Source organism: Vicia villosa, linkage group LG1 (genome assembly GCF_029867415.1).
Source record: "Vicia villosa cultivar HV-30 ecotype Madison, WI linkage group LG1, Vvil1.0, whole genome shotgun sequence".
Lineage (NCBI taxonomy): Eukaryota > Viridiplantae > Streptophyta > Magnoliopsida > Fabales > Fabaceae > Vicia > Vicia villosa.
Genome location: NC_081180.1, coordinates 2,448,126 through 2,459,962, shown reverse-complemented (window position 1 = coordinate 2,459,962; position 11,837 = coordinate 2,448,126).

Sequence of the window (11,837 nt, the reverse complement as noted above, 5' to 3'; positions counted from 1 at the left end):
GTGTGCTATACTACATAAAAGTCACGAAGTTTCGTTAAACTTGCAACTTTTAATATTTTGGAATATTTTCGTGTGCTATACTATAGAAAAGTCACGAAGTTCGTTAAACTTGTTTACATTGGTATTTTGGAATGATTTTCGTGTGCTATACTACATAAAAGTCACGAAGTTTGTTAAAGTTGCATAAATTTTAGTATTTTGCAGAGATTTTCGTGTGCTATTGTTATACCCCAAAATTTGCCCACATATTTTTCAAGAAAACTCCAATCTGAAAATTAAGGGTCTCATATAATCATGGATTTTTATTTCAACAAATATCCTGACATATGAAATACTTAGTTTTTAGAACTTTTCTTATACAGTAATTTGGCTTGCAGTTGAATTTATTCTTACGCAAACACCAAATACTGTTTATTACTTCACACATGCTATTTATTTATTTACAGATAAATAGTACTGACACAATTGGTACAGAGTTAAATCTTTTTGCAGGCGCAGAATCAGGAAACTCAGACTGTACTGGTAACAAGTAGATTATTATTATCTTTTGTTTCCCACTAATTTTTGTACTATATTCCATTATTTGCAAAAATCTTTTCAAATCTCTCTTTCAAAAATCAAATCTCTCCTTTTTCCAACACTATCATACACTTTCTTTCAAATCTTACTTCCACTCAAATTTTCCTTTTGTACGGAATCACATCATTCCCCAACGTCTCTTTCCTTCTTTCCATTCTATAAATACCTCTCATTTTCTTCCATAAAATCTCACATCAAATTCCAACTCATCTTTCAAATTCCTACCTCATATCTATTTTCTCTTCTTCCCTGACAAAAATGGCAAAGTGGATAGAGACACTGTTTCTTACAGTCATCACCATTGCTACGGTGATCATGACTTTCTTCTGCCTACATAGTCCTGAAGAGTGTGGACCTGCAATGGTTGCACTCCCAATCATCTACATGTTATTGTTCATAGCATGGGTCATTAATCGTCATTCTTAAAATTTGTCGTATTTCTTATTTCTTAAATGTACCGTTTATTCGTCGTACTGTTCAATATAGTATGTGATATTTGTACTGTCAGTATTAAATGTTGTACTATTTGTCATAATATTGCTTAATTACTAAGATAATATTTTGTGTGTTTTCTGCCAGTCAAATATTCCTATTTCTGTGCATTAAATGATTTTCAGGGTTATTATCGGTAATTTTGCCCGCATACCGTAAATATTAGTTATTTATTATGTCTGTGTTTTTCTAACAAGTCATGTAAATAAACTTTCATTTTTCACATAAAACAAAAACAAAAAAACAACAAAAAAGAAAATTAACTTTGACTGTTGATTTTTCACTCTAACTGCTACATCAATACCTGAACAGTCAGTTGACAGCCAAACTGCTGGCAGTACAATTCTCAGTGTTTTGTACCATCAATCAAATCAATCTTTCACAAATCAAAATTCCAAGATTTTTGTTCTAGAAGTCTTCTGAATATCACGCGATTAGCAGAGACTCAACACTGCACAAAAATCAGGTACGCTTAACTGTCTCCTACACAAACAGTCCCTAATCAGGGTTTTTCTTGTTTTTACAGGAGCAACAAGTTTTGAGAGCTCAAATGGATTTCATACACATCCATATATCTCAAAGTACCATCATACAAATTTTCAAACTTCAATTCACTCAGACGCACCGTCGACAGCTCAAACAGTCAACAGACGACCCGTTTGACCAAAAAAGTCAACAGACAGTCAAAAATGAAATTTTTTGTCAAAGTCCATATTTTGTCAAAGGATTCATCATTTGATCATTGGATGATCATAATTCATCAAGGAAAGATCAAAAATCAACAAAACCCTAAGATTCAAAATTAGGGTTTTTGCCTGAAAAGTCAACTCAACTTTGACTGATCATAACTCTCTCATCCTTCATCCAAAAAATTCAAACCAAAGCTTGTTTTGAAGTAAATTCAATTATCTTTCAAATGCCATTGATCCCATGGTCATTGGATTCACCATTTGAAAAATATGATCAAAGACATTACAGGTCATTTTCAAAGTCAACAAAAAGACACTTTTTTCAAAAGGACACACAAGGAGCTTCAAAAATCATTTTGACATGAGACCAAAGACATTGGTTAGAGGACTCTTTGAGGTTTCTAAAAAGTGCAAGATCTCCTTCATATGACAAAAATTGAAGGATTTACACCTTGTTGAAGTTGGCTAAATTTTGGGAAAATACATGAAATCAACATTGTTCAAAATTGCATTTTTTCCAAAAGGGGCCAAGTTTTCAGCATTCAAACATCACTTCCATGTTATAATGGGCCTCCCTCGACCAAGGCTAAGCCCATAGCTTTTTTTATCCATTTTTGCATGATTTTATCTTACTTTAAGATTAAAATTAAAAGGAAAATGCATGGATAAAGGTTAGCTTACAAATCAAGCATGACTCACCTCAAAGAATCTTCATCTTTCTGCAGAGAATTGAAGGACAAGGCAGGTGCATTGAAGGCAAGATGACTTGGTCAAGAATTCAAGCTTTTTTATATTAAAAAATGCAAAGTTTCAACAAAGGCAACTAAGGCACATCTTAGCTTCAATTCTAAGCACACATAGCTTATAAATAAGCTATCATAGTTCAGCAAACAAAGAGAGACGAGTTCAGAAGCATCCATAAGCATATAGCATACTTGTAACCACTTGTAATTTTCAAAGAAACTTGAAATTCGAATTTTAAGTTTCAGTCCATTTCAATATAAAATAAACATTCAAACATCATCTCTGAACTACACTGAAACAATTCCAATCATTTCCAAGTCATAAACTTCACTGAATCGAGCTATATAAAGCCACGGTTTGTTCAAACTAAAACCAACTTATATCTCATAACACACGCATATTTAACAAGATGTAGATGCATAATTGTGTTTGGTTTGAAGCTCTGGTCGTTTCTGGAGCTTCAATTGGATTTTAATGGATGTTTGTAGCATATACCATTTTAGGGTTTGCTTAGTTCAAAATTAGGGTTCTTCATTAGGGCCAAAATTAAAACAAATTAAGGGCAGGGTTACATTCAGTGGAACAAGACGAATCCAATGGTACCATCGCGCCTGATTTTTATGCTTGTTTGACCCTATTCGTTATTTTGCAGATTTAGGGTTCACTTACAATAGCGCTTTTTTACAAAAGCGCTGTAAAAGGCCTTGTCTGAAGGTTGAAGACGATGAGGTGTCTCCCCCTCATTGGTCCAGAAGCGCGCGCGTGTTTTTTTAAACTTTCCACTAATCCAGTGCTTTGCAGGTGTACTGATCACCACGTGCCTCAATTTCTGGACCATCTGATCTCATTTAATGAATGATTCAACGCGCCAGATCACTCTTCCCCACCATGCGCCCTCACTGATTACCACACAGGATCAGTATCCTTTTATTTTCTATTTTATTTTCTATTTTATTTTAATTTCTTTGTTAAATTAATTTAAAATAGTTTTAAAAATCCAAAAAATACACAAAAAATATTTTTAGACTTCTAAAATAATATACTATTTTCTGAAATAAAAATATTTTATTTTTCTTCAAAATTTCAATATTTTGCATAATTAATTAGTATATATTTATATATTTGCTTTTTAATTATTCTAACCAATCAAAAATCCCAAAAAAAATTGTTCTTTATATAAAATATTGTTTATATATTATAAACTAATTTTGTACATATTTTGAATAATTTTATCTTTGAATTTTAATTATTTGTATAATTATTTGCATAATTATGTTTTAATTAACTTAAATCAATTTCAAATCAATTTCCAAAAATTCCAAAAAAATTAGTTTTGTTTTAAAATTAATTAACAAATATTTTGTACATATTTTGAACTTAATTTCTAGGTTTAAATCTATTTTCATCTTTTTCTTCATTTTAATTTAATTAATCATGCATTAATTATAATTAAAACCAATCATAAAAATTCCAAAAACATGCCTTTTATGTTTCTTGCAATTTAAAATTCCTAGATAAATGTATAGGATGTCAAATTCATGTAAATAGGCTAGTTTACGTTTCCTGCACAATCGATGTAATAGCGTAGATTTACTTTCCGCACTTTACATTTCCGCATTTTAATTTCCAGCACATATAAACTGCGTGCATGTCAAAGATAAAATTGAACCGTTAGATCACTAACTTCAAAGATAAATATCTGAATCCAATCACAATCACACTAGCACCTCTTCAGGAAATCCCTTCTCATTCTTTCAAAGTCAAAGTCAAATTCCACTGTTTTGAGTACAAAATCGAACCTTGCTTTTATATCCGGTGAAAGGATAGATTTTTAAAGGAAATAGGATAAAGACCTTACAACTCAGGGTAGACCTCCTAGTTTGCTTGCTCAAATCAAAACAAACAAAATTCTCATACACTGTTGATTTTTCAAAACTTTCAAAAAGACAATACTTTGTATACATCCAAACACGGGTTATTACAAAGTTAACGTTCTTTTCAAAACATCTTTCGAAAGATAAACAAGCATTTTGTATACATCCATACACGGATCATTACAAAATTCAATTTACAAAGGTATTTGAAACCACATAAGAGCAATTTCAGAGCAATTGAAAAGTGATCGAAAAACAAGTGAGCTAAGCAAACTTAAGAGCCCATGGATAACCATGGATACAAAGAGTGCTAACACCTTCCCTTTGTATAACCTACCCCCTTACCCAGAATTTCTTAAAGGTCTTTTTTCTGTTTCTTTTATAAACCTTTCCTTAATTGGATAAAATAAAAGGTCGGTGGCGACTCTGTGAATTTTCAAAAATGCGAAAGCATTAAGCGACAAAAAAGAGTCAGTTCACGTATCTCTACAGATCAGAGGTATGGCCCGGTATTAAAAAAAATCGGAGGTCCACACTCTAGAACAAAGGTTTTCACCATTGAAGACCAAATTTCTCATTGAGTTTCATGTATAATTTCTTTAAACTCTTAACTATGAATTGGGTTAGTATGAGTAGCTATTTTTCTATTGATTATGTTTTATAAGATGAACTTGTTTTAATCTGCTGGGACATGTGTTTTGTTTTATATTATTTTCTTAAATTAATATTGCAATTTCTATTTAGTTAATATTCCGCATATTGCTTTTTATATGATGAAGAGCACATATATTGAACTTAGTTTTGTAGGGATTAGTGACCCTAGTTCTACAAACCTGATTTAGAGTGTTTGTTTACCTTAGTAATTGATTTAAGGATAACCGAATTAGATATTAACGTGCTTATTTCTCCTAATTTAACTTCGAACTGGCCTAAGGAATTAGGGAGTTATAGTATAATTTAGTGAGTTATACACCAAGGAGTTTGGTATAATGGTTGTGTTAATATGTCGTATTCATGTGAAATTAATCTAAAAGCAAATAAACATTGGCATCAACAGTGAGATTTAAGGAATTCGAATAAGGATTGATCATCTTTTAATATGACCATTTCAAACACTTTGTTCACCATCTAATGTGTACTCAAAATTAGTGTGAATCCCCAATTTTATATTTTAAAAATACATTATAATTACTTTGCTAAAATACTACAATCTCTGTGGAGACGAATCATTTTTACTACTTGCGACATTTTAAGTACACTTGCTAGAAGTCACATCGGGTATCATTTCATTTGATAGCTCTTTATGTTATAGGAATAAGCTCCCAATGGAGGGTTTTAATAGTGTAAGGTCTTCCGATGGGGTAGGTTTGGGCCCGGTTTGGCTCGAGCTTCCCTTATATGATATTCTCTTCCCTAATTTTGCATCCTAGTTGTATGGGATCTTCGGGGTGGGATTTCTTGGGTTCGAACCTTGCACCGTGTTTTGTTATTGTGGATAGTCTGACGCCATATCTTGATAACCTACCACTGCATTTCTTGAATCATAAGGCATTACATTATACCTGCAATCACGGATTGGTCATGAACATTGTGGTACTACATCTTCAGGGGGATGGTGAAGGCAATGATATTAAAGGTTGCTAAGAAAGGCCTGCCTAACAATTTCGCCTGATGTATGTCTCTCTGTCTCTTGGTCTTTAAGAAATGCAATGTATGTCTCTTTGTCTCCCATTACTAGGGTTCCATGAGCCTTTATTCCTTTCAATGTCTTCGTCTAGCAATTTGTCTTTGTAGTTCATGTAAAGATTCACTCCTACAAGATCACTCATACTCCCTACGCCTTTCAGGCCCAACTTCTTGTGAAACATAAAGTCATCCTTAACTCCTTCTTGAAAATCCAACACTTCAAAATTTTGTTGGATCCTCATACTTTCACAACTAACTTAGTAAATCAATCAATGTATTCTTAGAGAATGTCTTTCTTGTTTTGGTTGATCCCACTAAGGACATTTATTGTTTAGGCTAACACTCTTGTGCTACAAGTTGTGTTGTGAACTCATTACATAGTTTTTTTTCAATAATTGATGAAACTTTTTTCCAAAGTCTTGAAACACATAATGGCGGGGCCCATTAGGTTCAATACAAATAGTTTGCATTTTATTGTACTTTTGGCGTGGTGATAATTGAGCATAATGTCCATGTGTTTTATGTGTCTGTCCGAGTCTTCAGTTGTATCATAATTGTTCAACTTCAGTGGTTTCTCGAGAGACTTAGAGATATTTTAGTCAATAATGTGCTTGGAGAATGGACTCTTTCAGTGGTGAGAGGAACCCTAATGTGTGGTGCCATTCTTGTTTCCTTTTTAGAGCGATAAAGAGGGGACATAATGGGATGACGATCTTCAAGAGAAGTATGATTATAATTACCGCCTCCCGAGTCGTGAGGGGGAGATTTTCAGTGATGGTGATAATTTAGACACTTTCTATGGCTAGGAAGTGGCATTGTCAAGAGTGTCCCTAAGAGAAGCCTTAGAGTTATTATGATGGATCACCTCTAGCTGAGAGGCAATTTGTGAGGGAATCTTTCTGTTGGTTCTCTTCTATATGAAGAAGCCACTCATTATGGAAAGACATATTTTGTTGTTGTATTAAATTATAGATGCTCGCAACAAGTTTGTTTATACCTTGCATCCTGAGTGTGGCCTAGATTCGTTGGAGTTTATAAGACATTTATGGCTTCGACAATTGTAAGTGCGGTGGAGGCGGGGTTTGTTTCTATGTTTGACCTTTGAGTTATTATTGAAGCGGTTGATATGACAATAAGACTTGAAAAGTTATTTGTCCATCTAGTTAAGAGGTTTTGATCTGGTGAGATGTGACAACAAGAGAAGTCACCAGAACTAGAACACTTGGTTCAGATGGAAGAAGTGGCTCTTCGGATGCAAGGGTGAGAATCGATGCGACAATGTCTTAACACGCTTAAAGGATGGTCAAATGTCAAGTGTAGGGGTGACATCACAATGGACCGTGGATCGAGTCGCTTTTGAGGCCACCATTGCCAACGTTTGTAAATATCAACGACGACCGGTTCAGTTAACAACAATAGTTTCATCGACATAACAAAAGAGATCTTAAGAATCAAGAGACGATTCCCACAGACGACACCATTATTTTGGTGTAGAACAAAAATGGGAAATAATTGGTGAAAACCACAATGAAAGGTCTTTGAAGCGGCGATGAACATCTTTGGTGACCAGAGAAGGGGGTACACTTACAAGGTTAAGACCCCTAACACCCAAGTTAGCAAAGTCAGAGAAGTGAAACTTACAAGTGCATAGTGAGTGATAGCTTGATATGAAGCAGAGTTATATTTATATAAGAAGACCGTTAGAACCACTTTCAGTGGACGTGACACAATATGCAAAATTTTGCAACTGAGATACATCGGTGCGCCTACTGAGTAAGCGTAATATTTAAATTGAACCTTTGTGTCGAACCAATTTTATTAGATCATTTAGCCACCTCGAAACAACAATAATCAGAGTCGTCTCAAGTTTTTGGAAGCACAATATAAGTTAGCTATAATTTACCTATGGAAAAACAAATAGAGGCCCTATTTAATCAAGATTTAACCTGACAAATAATTTATGAGGTCCTATTTACCTATAATTTAACCATAAAAAATTGAGGTTCTGTGCGGTAATTCGCCTTACACGCCTTCAAAAATGGTTCTGACAATAATATAATATAAACAAATAACGAGATAAATTTATTTGAATTATTATTATCTCACTCAAATTTAATAAAAGAAAAAAAAGTGAAATTTAAAAATGGAAGACTAATAAAAAAAGTTGCGAATAAAATAGTGTATAGAAGAAAGAAAAGAAAAGAAAAAGTTAGTGTAAATGTAAAGGTTCTTTATTTTGCAATGTTGCTATCACGTACAATTTTTTCCTTTGTGTAGAAACTATACAATTTTCATGTCTTTTTAGTTTTCATTTAGTTTAGAAAAAACAGACAATTTATGTTTCTTAAAATATTAAAGTAAATGAGTATAATTTCGTATAATTTATTGTATTATGTGTGGTGTTGAGACAATAATATAATATTTGAATTGTTTGATACTCTTAAACTTATTTGAATACTCATATTTTCATTTAATAAAACAGTAACATTCAATATTATGTTATACTTTATTATTATTTTATTTTAGAATAAATTAAAAATTTAAATTTATTTACATTAAAAATATTGATATCCAACCAAAACTTATATGTATTAAAAAATATTATTTTAAATCATTAAAAACCTTGAGTCCGTTTCAATATAGAAAGATTAAATTCGGATGGAAAAAATATTTATATTTACAAAATATATAAATGACTAAAATTTAAAAAAAAAAAAAACTCAAATCAATAGTACTATTTAAAATAACAAAATAAAAATTTCATTTTTTGAAATGAAAAGAATATATATATATATATATATATATATATATATATATATATATATATATATATATATATATATATATATATATATATATATATATAGTTAAAAGATAGTGCACTGACAGTGTAAAACTATTTTACACTGTCATCCAATAGGGAGTCATGAATGTGTCATGTCATTAAAGTTTTTTTTTAAATAAAAGAATATTTTAATTGGATGCATGGTGGTGATTGGTTGACAGTGTAAAAATATTTTACACTGTCAGTGCATGATCCCTTTTCTCATATATATATATATATATATATATATATATATATATATATATATATATATATATATATATATATATATATATATATATATATATATATATATATATATATATATATATCCCAAGAAGAGGCAATGGACGTCTCCAATTGCTCTGCATCAGCAACTTTATCTTTTTAGACAAAAAGAAAAAGCAAAAGTTGTTAACGGTAGAGGTAGAAGGATAATTTTTTTAATTATTTTCTCTTTATCTTTTAAGCGTAGAAGAAATGCATACTTTTTCTTTATATATTCATCTTCCAATTACAAAATGTTCAGAATGGCATAATTAAAGTTAATGTGAAGCTTCTTCTGTTTATGCAATGTGATAAAGATGATCTTTAACTATTGATTTGATACTTATTCTTCACAATGATCTTTAACTATTAATTTGATACTTAAGGGTTCGTTTGGTTGGGAGTAGATGGAGGGGAGGGGAGGGGAGGGGAGGGGATATTTATAAAAATACGTGTTTGGTTCATTTTTTATAAGGGGAGGGGAGGGGAGGGGAGGGGAGCAAAATCCCTCCTAGACTCACTTTTTGCTCTCCTCCAAATTGGAGGGATTCGGAGGGGAGGGAAGATTTACTAATTATAATTATATTATTTTCCCCATTATAATCTCAATTATTTTTTTAATTCCAAGATTGTCCTTATTAAATTATTAAAGACTAGATTTTTTCTCTGTATTATTTCACGTTTATTTTTTTTCTATTGTGTGGTTGCTATTGATGCGTTGTTCCTCTCAGGTGAATTTTTTTCTTTTTATTTTGATGAAGTTCCCTTTTTGATATTATATTATTATTTTTATAATAAAAACATACTTATACTTATATCGGTTCTTATATATGATAGTAATAAGACTTTTTTTATTATACTATTAATAATAATAATAATAACATTATACAATATATGTAAATATAATATATTTATGTTATAAATAAATTTTTTAACTCTAATATTATTTATTTAATTTTTTTTAGTATTCTAACCTTATTTTATTTATTTTTAATTATAGGAATTGTTTTATTGGGTTAGATGAATCATAAGTTCAGATTATTTTTAACTAATGTGTGTTGTTGTTTACGGTTATATTATGGTTTATGAATGAACACGTTTTTATTAAGAATTATTTTTACTAAGCACAAATAATAATATTTATAAGGATAAAAAGGTAAATTGATTTTAAAATCCCTCCTCTCCCCTTGTGAACCAAACATACTTGTTGTTAAAAATCCCTCCCCTTCCCTCCCCTCCCCTTCTTTGAACCAAACATATATTTAGTTAAATTCCCTCCCCTCCCTTCCCCTCCATTCCCCTCCCCTCGATTAAATTCCCTCCCCTCCCCTCCGTTGAACCAAACGGACCCTAAAGCTAAACCATCATTCACTCTTCTATTTGGGCTTTAAATATTCGCTAGTAAACTACCCGTGCTGTCGCACGGGTACATTTATTTGATATTATATATATAGTTTGTTTAGATATTTAGAATATTGAATGATAAGTATAATTGTATAAAAAATTAGATATTCATGAGTTTGTATAGGTTAAAATAATTTTGTATAGTTAATTTGTATTCAAATGCATATTGAAAGCAATTTTTATCAAAAAAATTTTTGTGTGAATTTAACTAATCGTGTTCCGTTACAAATAAGAATTGTTAATTAAAATAAAATGGTTATTTAATTGATAGTGCCCCGTGAGAAAAATAGAAAATTTTGACATTTGAAAATAAGAATTTTGTGTCTCAAATAAGTATAATGTCAACTAAAACAAAATATGTATTTTGTTCATAGTGATCCGTGAGAAAAGTAGAAATTTTGACATGTGAAAATAATTTTTTTAATAATTATGAATAATTTTGACATTTGAAAATAATTTTTTAATAATTATGTTAATTCAATTTATTAAAATTGTGAGCGAAAAAATAATTTGTATAAAAAATTAATGATATTCATGAGTTTGTATAGGTTAAAATAATTTTGTATAGTAAATTTGTATTCAAATGCATATTGAAAGCAATATTTATCAAAAAAAAATTTGCATAAATTTAACCGATCGTGTCCTGTTACAAATTTATTTAATATGATATAGATTTTATTTAAATATACATCTAAATTTGAAATGAGTTATTTAATTATAAAATGAATAATAATAATAATAATTTAAATTTAATTTGAATAATTGAAAATAAAAATTTTGTGTCTCAAATAAAGATAATTATTAATTAAAATGAAATGATTATTTTATTGATAGTGCCCCGTGAGAAAAATAGAAAATTTTGACATTTGAAAATAAGAATTTTGTGTCTCAAATAAGTATAATGTCAACTAAAACAAAATATGTATTTTGTTCATAGTGATCCGTGAGAAAAGTAGAAATTTTGACATGTGAAAATAATTTTTTTAATAATTATGAATCATTTTGACATTTGAAAATAATTTTTTTAATAATTATGTTAATTCAATTTATTAAAATTGTGAGCGAAAAAATTAAAATAAAAGTGAAAATATTGGAGAGAAAAATGCAAGAGAGAAAGAGAGAGAAAAGTAAGTAGAAATGAAATGAAAAATAAATGTGGAGAGAAAAGTGAGATAGAATAAGAGTAGTGTAAGAAAAATAAGAAAATAAATATGAATAAGAAAGTTGAAATGTAAGAAAGTAAGTGTAAGAAAAAGAAATGTGGGGGGAAATTTGAAA